At 50.5% G+C, this 10,336-nt stretch overlaps 1 pseudogene across 1 annotated transcript; it reads right to left on the minus strand.

The window, feature by feature from the left end:
- Positions 1-1,203: 1,203 nt before the first annotated feature.
- On the minus strand, positions 1,204-3,433 carry LOC308275767 (peptidyl-prolyl cis-trans isomerase D-like; annotated as a pseudogene). Its single transcript has 3 exons — positions 3,402-3,433; positions 1,966-2,605; positions 1,204-1,667 (listed from the first exon to the last, which is right to left on the minus strand). The product of its transcript is annotated as a peptidyl-prolyl cis-trans isomerase D-like (transcript).
- Positions 3,434-10,336: the final 6,903 nt, after the last annotated feature.

Here is a 10,336-nt window from a genome sequence, read left to right on the forward strand (position 1 = left end):
CCCCGCAAGGGTCGTGAGAAGCATCTTTGGTGTTTCCAAGCCCATCATGGTGCCCTGAGCCAATAGGCCAGGGGCAGACGTCTTCATTGGTCCGTAGAAGCAAAGACTCCACCACCTACCCCAGCAGGCTCTGGAGACCAGCGAACCGCGGGGTTTGACTCTGGACTGACGCAGAGGGCCCAGCGCATCTCTGAAGGTCTTCAATGCTGTTTCTGCCACGCCCGGCTAGGCTTTTGGTATTGAAGGAATGAAAAAAAGAAAAGAAATTTGTATATGTTTATTGATGCCATGTTATATACTAGTGAGATACACATGTATTCACGTTTCTCTAGCATGTTGTTATATGTGCTAGTGACACACACATACCTACCCCTAGACACACACACGTACTATACTTGGTGTGTTTCCTCACGTACCCACCCCTAGGGAAAGGATTTTTATTTTTATTTGTTTATTTTTGTGATACTGAGGATGGAACCCCAGGGCAATCTACCTCCAAGCTACATCCCTTTTTATTCATTTACTCATTTATTCATTCATTTATTTATTTTTGCAGTACTAGGGATGAAACCCAGGGGCATTCTACCTCCGAGCGACACCCCCAGCCCCATTTTTTATTCTTTATTTTGAAATAGGGTCTCACTGAGTTGCAGAGGGCCTCACTCAGTAGCTGAGGCTGTCCTTGAACCGAGATCCTCCCATCTCAGCCTCTCGAATGCTGGGATTACAAAGACGCACCACCACGCCAGGCTTTATTCTTTTTTTTTTTTCACTGTATTTTATAACACTTTTTTAAATTCCTTTTTTTTTCCTTTTTTTTTTGTGCTACTGGGGGTGGAAACCAGAGGCTTTGTACCTCCAGACTATACTCCCAGACCTTTTTCTATATTTTATTTGGAAACAGGGTCTCACTAAGTTGCTGAGAGCCTCACTAAGTAGCTGAGGCTGGCTTCGAACCTGCGCGATCCTCCTGTCTCAGCCTCCCAAGCGCGGGGATTACAAGCATACACGGTGGCTTGTAACCACCCCCGGTTTATAACACTTTTTTTTTTAATAAGAGGGAGCCTATTTCAAGATTTCTATACTGTAAATGATGAGCAACTGAAGTGCCAGGTTACCGCATTAGGGGTCGGGTAGACAGTAATCATGAACACTGCCCTGCTGGCTTTTATCATCCGCAGAGGTAAGCAACTCTGGATCCTATTAAGCAAACACTTTCGCATACACTGTCTTCTCTATCTTTCTGCGCCTTTATCTTTTGTTTGACTCTAGCAATTCTGCCTGGATGGCTTTTTCTTCCGGCGCAGTCTCCTGAGCTTTCTTAAGATCAGCCAAGGTTTCATCGTATTTTTTTTAATCCTTGCCATCCTTGAGCTCTGGGCACAGCGCTTTTGTATTTGAGGGGTCCATTTCAAGAGCCTCCAACCAGCCATTACCTGCTCCCTGCCGGTCTGACAGCTTTAGTTTACAAGCAACAATACTCAGCACGCCCCTAGGGCTGTGGGCTGCAGCCTGGATCAGTCTGCTTTCTTAAAAACAGCCTTCCAATGATCCCCATATCTTAGAACCTTTTTCTATTTTTTAATGGCCATCTCCCAGTTCTGGCATTTGAAAAAAATATTTCCAATTTTTTTCAAGTCTTCGGTCATTAATAAAATTTTATCTATTGCCGGGCGTGGTGGCGCACGCTTGTAATCCCCGCGCTTGGGAGGCGGAGACAGGAGGATCGCGCAGGTTCAAAGCCAGCCGCGCTGACTTAAGAGACCCTGTTTCCAAATTAAAAAAAAAAAAAAAAAAAAAAAATATATATATATATATATATATATATATATATATATATATATATATATATATATGGTAGGTCTGGGAGTATAGCCCGGAGGTAGAAGGGCTTCCAGGAACCCCAGTACCAATAATTAATAATAATAATAATAATAATAATAATAATAATAAAATTTTATCTACATCTTTTAAGTCTACACCTGCATCCTCAGGGATGATTTTCACCAGAGCCATCTTCTGGGAATATTCCCCAATCATCCCCTTCTTTCATTTTCCACATTCTGCAATGTCGCACAATTGGGTGGCTTTTTGGTTTTTCCAGTATTCCTGCCACAGCTGTCCCTTTAATTACCTGGCCAAACACCCCATGTTTCCCATCCAGGTGAGCATGGAGCTCTGGTGGTAAAGAGCTGAGAACATCTGCATTGGGACCTGCATTCCCCATCCTCAATACACCGCCCAGTGGTGCCTCTAAGAGACATGTTCATCTTCAGACTTTCCCCACAAACACTTCCTCCACCTGTCCCATTCTGATGTGAGAAGTCTCTACCCTTGATCATAGATTTCTTAATAATTTGATGAAAAGGACATCCTTCGAAATGAAGAGGTTTCCCAGCCATAGCTCCAGAGCCTTTTCTCATGTACACAACGCGCGAGAATTTTCTGTAGTTTTGGGTACAATATCTGCAAACCATTCTAAGAAAACTGACCAACTCTCTTCCCTCCAACGTCTATGTTAAAGACGACTCAGAAGTTACTGGGTTCCGAGGGCTTAGCCTGTGGGGACGGGGCAACATCTCCACCTGCTGACACATGTCTTATTCTTGATTTTGAAACAGGGTCTCACTAAGTCGCAGAGGCATTACTAAGTAGCTGAGGCTGGCCATAAACCTACGATCCTCCTGTCTCAGCCTCCTGTGTACTGGAATTACAAGCATGGGCCACCATACCTGGCTTAGGATTTTTATTTTAATACTTATTTATATTTGTGGTACTGGGGATTAAACCCAAAGGATCTTTATAGCATTGAGATATCTCCCAGTTCTTTTTCTTTTTCCTGCGGATCTGGGGATGGAACCCGGGGCATTCTAGCTCTGAGCTACACCCCCTGCCCTATTTTTTATTCTTTATTTTGAAACCGGGTCTCACTGAGTTGCAGAGGGCCTCAATAAGTGGCTGAGGCTGTCTGTGAACCGTGATCCTCCAGGTCTCAGCCTCCTGAATGCTGGGATTACAAGTGTGCGCCACCACGCCTGGCACCTCCCAGTTCTATTTATTTATTTATTTATTTATTTATTTATTTATTTATTTATCTTTGGTGGTACTGGGGGTGGAACCCAGAGGCTTTCTACCTCCGGGCTATACTCCCATACCTATTTTATATTTTATTTGGAAACAGGGTCTCACTAAGTTGCTGAAAGCCTCACTAAGTAGCTGAGGTTGGCTTCGAACCTGTGCGATCCTCCTGTCTCAGCCTCCCAAGCGCGGGGATTACAAGCGTGTGCCACCACGCCCGGCTTCCCCCAGTTCTTTTTAATTTTTATTTTGAGACAGGGTCTCACCAAGTTTCCGAGGCTGGTCTTGAACTTATGATTTTCCTGCCTCGACCTCCTCAGTACCTGCTCTGATGGAAGGCGTTATAAAAAAGCATACCGAGGCTGGGCGTGGTGGTGCACGCTTGTAATCCCAGCACTTGGGAGGCAGAGATAGGAGGATCGCGCAGATTCGAAGCCACTGCGCTGGCTTAAGAGACCCTGTTTCCAAAGAAAAAAAGAAAAAAAGGTTAAAAAAAGGTCTGGGAGTGTAGCCCGGAGGTAGAAAGGTTTCCAGGATCCCCAGTACCACCACAAAAAAATAAAAATAAAAATAAATAATAAATCATACAGAGAGTATTCTGAGAGAGAGCACAGGGTCATCGGTCAGGTCATTCCCACCCACCAGGGGGCCAGTCACTGGACAGGGCTGGAGGGACCAGGACGGTCAGTAGCTCTCACACACTGCTGACTCTGCTCCCCTCGAGCGTCTCTGAGGCCTGTTCACCCAGAGGACAGCGCCGAACATGCTCAGAAACAGGGGCAGCTTCAGGAAGACCAGGAGCAGGAAGTGGACGCCGCTGAGCAGGGACCTGTGGGGCACACGGCGACAGAGTGAGGGACCCCCACAGCGGGAGGCCCTGGAGCCACCATTTTCCCCGTCCCTCATCCCTAGATCCTGCAAACACACTAATCCCACCTGGACCCAGCCTGGACCCAGCAGCCCCACCATGAGAACCGTGACCCTCAATGCGGGTCAAGGCTTAAAATGATGGAAAGGCCCTTGAACCGGGGCCTGTGGACGTAGGAAGGACCCGATGTGAGCAGGAGGTGCGGGCGCCAAGGCAACGGCACGTGTCCAGGAGAGCAAGCCCTCCGCGCTGGGCAGTACCTTCCTAGGGCACAGGCGAACACAGCCTGGTACGTGACGCCTGGTCCTCTCTAGAGTGCCTGTGCATGAGCGCGGGGGCCTGCGTTAATTCCCCGGATGCAACAGTGGCTGTCCTACTACGTTCACAGTATGAGCTCGTCACCGCTGATGATAGAGTGAATGGATGACCCTCCTGCCTCAGAGGACCTGACTGGGGGTCTGTCTTTCTTTTTTTCTTTCTCTCTTTCCTTCTTTCTTTAATTTTTTTTTTTTTTTTTTTTTGGCAGATCTGGGGATGGAACCCAGGGGCTTTCGATCTCTGAGCTACACCCCCTGCCCTATTTTTATTTTTTATTTTGAAACTGGGTCTCACTAAGTCGCAGAGGGTCTCACTAAGTAGCTGGGGCTGGCCGCAAACCACAATCCTCCTATCTCAGCCTCCCGAATGCTGGGATTACAAATGTGTGCCACCACGCCTGGCTTTCTATTCTTTATTTTGAAACAGGGTCTCACTGAGTTGCAGAGGGCCTCACTAAGTAGCTGAGGCTGTCTGTGAACCATGATCCTCCTGTCTCAGCCTTCCAAATGCTGGGATTACAAGCACTACCATGCCAGGCCTGACTGGGTCTCTAAAGCAGCCCTCAGGACACACCAGGTTGGGGAGGGAGGCAGGCAGGAGAGTGCTGGGAATCTTAGAGCGCAGGTCACCTGCTCCCTGCCCAGCCTGGTGTGTCCTGAGGGCTGCTTTTGCAGGACACTGCACTGTCTTTCCTCTGCCTGGACCACTCTCTCTCCAGATTCTCGGGTGCCTGGCAGGGCGGCCCTGCAGGCCTCCTTGCATGACCTCGACCAGGGAGGCTTCCCTTGACCTTCATTAGGAATTCCGCCCCTCCCCATGCGCCCTCCCCAGTCCTGAGCGGCTTCTTCCCTTTGTTCCCCAGAAGCTCTATGTATATGACATCTGTGCTGAGCTGTTCTCTGCGCAAACCCACCCAGCACGACACAGTTCTGTCCAAGCAGGACTGTGACTGTGTGCTCACTGCTGGGTCCCAAGCCTTCAGTAGGGCACTCTCCACTTGAGGGCGAGGCTGGCAATGCAGGAGGGGCCCAGAGGAGGGGATCGAGTCCCAAGCCTCCCCTGTTACTCTGTCACCACCCAGAGGCAGGGTGCTGAGCTCAGTCCTTACCGAGGCTGCGGGCTGGGGCCAGAGGTGTCCTCGAGGCTGGTGCTGGGCCTGGTAAGGGCTGACAGGCTGGTGCGGGGCCCCGGGCTGTATGTGGAGCCCCCAGGACTGGAGGCCGCTGTCCGGGCTGAGGGTGGAGCGCAGGTCAGGCTGGGACTCGTCTCTGACTCACCCAGACCAGGTCACACAGGGCCTGCTGGACAGACATCCTGCGTCCAGCCCACCCAGCCCCCGTAGTCCAGGCTGGCAGCCAGGCCTAAGACCAGACACTGGACAACCCTCTCTGAGGAGGGCATGGCCAGGAAGGGGGGTCTAGAGAGATGGACCCCTGTGCGGAGACGCGGTAGACCAGTGAAACCCAGAAAAGGGAACCAGAGCCATGGCCGGATGGCAGCAGTGGGCAGTGCCCTCATCCTTAGATGAAGACACTCAAGAGGCACTGGGCCTTTCTTTTCTATCTTTCTTTCTTTTTTTTTTTTTTTTTTTTTTTTTTGCAGTATCAGGATAGAACCCAAGGGCATTCCACCTTTGAGCTATATCCCCAGCCCTATTTTTTATTTTGAAACAGGGTCTCACTGAGTTGCAGAGGGCCTCACTAAGTATCTGAGGCTGTCTGCGAACCTCCACCTCCTGTCTCAGCACCGAATGCTGGGGTTACAAGCATGAAGCATCATGCCCAGTGACACTGTTAAGAAAGTCATCTTGGATGCTGGAGGAGGGCTGGGTCACAAGGACAGAGCCCCTCCCCTCTGTCCCCGCCCTGGGAAGGCCTCTCAGGGGATTCTCTGCGTTCCCTCCTGTCATGAGGTGGAAGAGAACGGGCACACGGATCAGCAAGGAGGGGCTGGATCGGGTGCCCTGGACGGGGACGGGAGATCCACACAGACGTCTGGCTCCTTCTCTCACTCCTGTCTGGGCTCCTCTTCTGCCTGGGTGTCCACATAGACCCCCCTGGATGTGGTGCTGAGGCTCGAGTCCCCGCAGCCCTCCTTGGCAGGGAGATGTCCCCACAAACCCAGCATCGGGGTGGCCTTTTAGCAAAGACAGCCAACGCTCCAAGTGTCCTGATGTAATGGAGGATGGAGACGGGTCCAGGGAGACACGGGTCCCCTCCAGAGAGGCCTTGCCCTCATAAGGTCACGGTCAGCAAGGAGCCGGGGACTCAGGGCCCATCCCATGCCCACACCTGTAAGGGTTCAAGCCTGAGCCTCTTAGAGCGAGGCACAGGAGAGCCTGGACCAGCATAGGAGCTCCAGCGAGCCTGTGTGTGTGCACACACTTGTCTGTGCACACCACACACAATGCACACACTCATGTACACAGATGCACCTAGCACACGGCACACACAGGGTACAGACGCCGTCCTGAGCGGCCCCCTGGCCAGGCTCTCGCTGTCCTCTCTGTCTCTACCTTTAGGGCGGGATGGCCAGGTTAGACCCAGGACGCCCAGGCACTGGTGTGATGGGCGCTCACCTGGGACCATGACGACCACCACCTGGAAGGAGGGTTCAAATCCTCCGTGCCACAGTGTGTCCACCCCGCACTTGTAAGCACCTACATCCTCCAGGGCGAGCCTCTCCAAGGTCACGGTGAAGGTGAGGTTTGCAGGGTGGTCGCTGATGGACACTCGGCCGCTCCGCACTTCTCTCTCTGAGCCCGTGGTCTCCACAATCTTGTCACATAGTGTCGCAAATGACATTCTGCACCAAAATTTGTTATTTGCCTGGAATTCCTCCTCATACCGACACTGCAGGCTCACGGACCCCCCCTCGAGGCCAGTCACAATCCTGGGGCCGCTCAGAGGCAAGGAGCCTGAAAAACACAAGGCCCAGTCCTGGATCCCACAGATAGGCGAGGGGTCGGGGCCCCTGTGCTCAGGTCCTCCAGGGCCCTGGGGTCTGAGGAGGCAGCTTAGGGAGGCTGGCCTTAGCAGATGCCAGAGAAAGGACGGAGGTACGAGGAGCTCCCTCCTCTAGAGGTGGGAACAGAGAGAGGGGGTGACACGGAGACAGGAAGGACCAGCATGGAAAAATACCATGAGAGAGAGTGTGTGTGTGTGTGTGTGTGTGTGTGTGTGTGAGAGAGAGAGAGAGAGAGAGAGAGAGAGTGTGTGTCTGTGTGACTGTGTGTGTGTGACTGTGTGTATTTCTCTGCATATGTGTAAGAGTGTGTGCGTGGGCTGTTTGGCTACATGCAAGCACGTGCTTGTACGTGTGTTGGACCAAGACTTTATTCAGATGGCACAAGAGTGTCAATGACTGCTAAAGACCACCTTCTTACCAAGTGTGGATGGTGTACAGCTGCACGGGGCCCTGACTGTGTTGTGCACCAACAAGGCAGGTTTTTACCCTCTGGGCCACTCCTCTGACCTCCTGCTCTGGCTCCACACCCCATTTACCTCCGCAGGCGAATCCTTCCCCCTCCCCCTCCCGCCCCAGCCCCTCCCCAATCAGGACAGAGCTTTCCACGTCCAGATAGGCTCTACTCACCTGGGACCTGCAGGAGGATCAGAGCTGGAAGCAGCCACCTAGTCACACACATTGGGGTCATCGCTTAAGTACCGATGTGACCTCTACCCACACAGGTCCAGGAGGGCGCAAGATGGAGCCTCGTCAAAGCGGTCCGATATCTAGCCCTCAGTTCTGCTTTTCTGCCTCTCTGTTCTCTGGTCCTCGTCAGGGGTGTGGTGCTCTAGCTGGGTGGGGCACAGAAGGGCAGGCTGAGAAGCCACCGGGGCTGGGGCAGGCACTCCTGGGGGTCGGGCCATGGGTTCCTCTAACTCCCAGTGACCAGGCACATCAAGGGCCTGTCGGTTTGGGATGCTGCCCAGTCCCCGTGCCATATTGCTGGACTCGGCCACACACGGCAGCACAGAGCCTCGCCGGGGCATTTTCTCCTTGGTGGGGCATCCCCAGCCTGGTTAATAAGTCACTTCCTTATTCCCAGCATTGACAGTCCTGGGTGGAGGTCGGAGCTGTCTGTCTTCTCCAGCTCTGTTGGTTAACTTAGGGGGTCGTGTTCTCCAACATTTACCTTAGACATCCAAGGAGCTTTGATATTCCTTTGATAAAAAAAAAAAAATATATATATATATATATATATATATATATATATATATATATATATATATATATATATATCTGATGCCGGGCATGGTGGTGCACGCTTGTAATCCCCGCACTTGGGAGGCTGAGACAGGAGGATCGCGCAGGTTCAAAGCCAGCCTCAGCTAGTTAGTGAGGCTCTCAGCAACTTAGTGAGACCCCGTTTCCAAATAAAATATAAAATAGGTCTGGGAGTATAGCCCGGAGGTAGAGGCCTCTGGGTTCCACCCCCAGTACCACCCCCCCAAAAAAATATATATATAATAAAAAATATCTGATTATATTCTCACAATATGCTAGAGACCCAAGGGCCACCTTGTATGAGTAAGAGGTAGGCCTTTGGATGTGCCCTCCAGGAACTCCGAAAGAAGTTCTAGAACCGGAGCCACAGGTGCCACAGGATTTGGAGGACAGGTGGGTGCGGTGAGTGAGATGCACTCCCACACCCAGCCCAGTCAAGGTAATTCAGTGGCAGCCATCAATATCACACATCTTTCTTGTCTTTCCTTAGACCCACAGACATCTTCCCAGGGAAAAAGCTCCTGGTTTTATTTGTCATGGATCTTTGGTTTTGATTTGCTTGTAAAAGAAATTAATTTCAAGCTGGGCATGGTGGTGTATGTTTGTAAGCCTAGTCCTTCAGAGGCTGAGATTGGAGGATCGCAGGTTCAAGGACAGCCTCAACAAGTAGGGAGACTCTCATCAACTTACTTAGACCCTGTTTCAAAATAAAAATAAAATAGGGCTGGGGGTATAGCTTGAAGATAGAATGCCCCTGAATTTAATCCTTAGTACCAAAAATAATTTAAAAAAATAAAATTTTAATTTCTGCCACTTCACAATTCTTATGCATAAATGCCACGGTGTTTATTCAAATACTTTGCTATGCCGGTGGCGTAGTGGTGGCGCACGCTTGTAATCCCAGCATTCGGGAGGCTGAGACAGGAGGATCGTGGATCGAGGACAGCCTCAGCTACTTAGTGAGGCCCTCTGCAACTCAGTGAGACCCGGTTTCAAAATAAAGAATAAAAAACAGGGCAGGGGGTGTAGCTCGGAGGTCAAATGCCTCTGGGTTCCATCCCCAGATCCGGTAAAAAAATACTTTGCTACATAGACCTACAAATATTACTGAGTGGGAAGTATGGGTTGGAGAAGGAATCTCTTATTTAGATAACGGCAATAGAGAAGTTAGCCTATAGAAAGAGTTAAATCTGGAAATTTGGGTGATATTATGCAAATTAGCCAGTTCGTTTATTAGTTAATTTATTTATCTATCTATTTAGTTATTTTTGATACTGAGGATTGAGCCCAAGGGCATTCTAACTCCTAGCTACACCCCAAGCTCTTTTCATTTTGAAACAGGGTCTCACTAGGTTGTTGAGAGTCTCACTAAATTGCTGAGGCTGACCTTGAACCTCCAGTCTCAGCCTCCCAAGCACTGGGATTACAAGCTCTAGTCTTGACAGGAAAGACAGAGACCTTGGGAGACGTAACAAGATAAAGAAGAAATGGCTGAATGAGGAACCTATTTGCTTTTTTTGGTACTGGGGATGGAACCCAAGAGCATTCTACCTCTGAGCTACACCCTCAGCCCTACTTTTTTATTCTTCATTTTGAAACAGGGTCTCACTGAGTTGCAAAAGGCCTCACTAAAGCAGCCGAGGCTGTCCTCGAACCCAATCCTCCTGTCTCAGCCTCCCAAATGCCGGGATGACAAGCGTGCGCCCGACTCCGAGTCGCTTTCTCAAGCCTGAAGGCTGAGGACGTTGGCTCACCCCTGCTTCTCGCTGGCAGATCTGGGGAGGAACTGAAAGACAAAGGATGAGGTCATGGCGGGCAAGAACATCACAAGGGAAACAGAGC

The sequence above is a fragment of the Muscardinus avellanarius genome (assembly GCF_963383645.1).
Source record: "Muscardinus avellanarius genome assembly, chromosome: 16".
NCBI lineage: Eukaryota > Metazoa > Chordata > Mammalia > Rodentia > Gliridae > Muscardinus > Muscardinus avellanarius.